This window comes from Choloepus didactylus, chromosome X, assembly GCF_015220235.1.
Source record: "Choloepus didactylus isolate mChoDid1 chromosome X, mChoDid1.pri, whole genome shotgun sequence".
NCBI classification, from domain to species: Eukaryota; Metazoa; Chordata; class Mammalia; order Pilosa; family Megalonychidae; genus Choloepus; species Choloepus didactylus.
Genome location: NC_051334.1, coordinates 158,191,813 through 158,193,047, shown reverse-complemented (window position 1 = coordinate 158,193,047; position 1,235 = coordinate 158,191,813). Strand labels below are relative to the sequence as shown.

The window sequence follows — 1,235 nt, the reverse complement described above, 5'->3', positions numbered from 1 at the left end:
AGAAATCTCAATACAGGGGTGGTGACACCCTGGATAAAACACTTTGAAATAAAAACCCACCCAGCCGGACCACATGGGCTGAAAGACTGAAACTAAGTTAAAGAGCTGAGCATGCATGGAAGATTTGTGCAAAGCCTATTCTGGTACTGGGGACTGAGAGGGCTCATGATGGTGGTTACTCACACTGTTGACATACCATTTATGCTGGGAGAAGGGCTTCTCCCAGATGCATCTGACAGAAGTGTCTCCTCAAGGAGGACTACAAGGGTTACTGAATTCGAGAAAGTAGTTCTGGAGAAACAGGTCCTTGAAGGGTCAGGGAATTTTCTTTTTGACCCATCAATACTTAACATTAATGAAGAGCCACAGGACAGTCAGTCTTTGCAAGATGTATTCTCCTGTTAGCATTAGCCAAAGCATCACCCGGCCCACCATGCTGGTGATGTCCAGACCCAGCCCACTGTCTGGAGGTAGGAGCTAATGCTGCAGATTGTTCTGGGAAGCCAGCATGGAAGATGATTTGCACAATGAAGTCACCATTAAACCACTGCTCAAATCCAATCGTTGGCCTTCTTTTTCTGCTCTGTAGTCCAGAAACATTTCTTTAAAAGTCAGGATATCTGTAAACATGAGCTGCATGTCAAATACATCACCTGCCACTTCATCTTTTTGGTGCAATAAGGTGGTGAAAGCCACCATGTTAAATCCAGGAATCTTCTCTAGCAGCTGTTCCTCAATCTACTTTTCTAACAAGGAAATATATTCATTAAAATTGGGTGTGTAGGGGAGTTTATTCTCTTCTGTGTCTTCAAATTACTAGTAGTACTTGTCCATGAAACTTCTCTGTATTAACTGGAATTCATCATCCATTCTAATGTCCTCTAAATATCCCACCACAACATCAAATTCTGCATCAGAGGCAAAAGAGATGGACAGCAGGAAGCTCTCTTCCACTAAGTTGTCCATTGTCACCACCTCCATGCAGACGACCAGGTCTTTTGGTCTCCTACCCAGCCTGCTGCCCAGGCTCAGCCTCTACTCTGCTCCACTGAGCTCCAAATGGCATTGAGGGCTCATCACCCAGCTGGGAGAAGGCCTCACTACCAGCCCACTCTCTGCCCATAGCCCAGCCAACTCGGTGCCTGCATGCAAGGCATGCGTCTCAGGGTCCTTGCACAGTGGCCACCAAGGACCAGGCCTCCATGCTTGGCCAGGCTGCTCTGCATTCACTGCTG

The 1,235-nt window shown here is 46.9% G+C and overlaps 1 pseudogene; it reads right to left on the bottom strand.

Annotated features, from left to right (window-relative positions):
- Positions 1–477: 477 nt before the first annotated feature.
- LOC119523779 lies at positions 478–966 on the bottom strand (annotated as a pseudogene).
- Between the last annotated feature and the right edge of the window lie 269 nt (positions 967–1,235).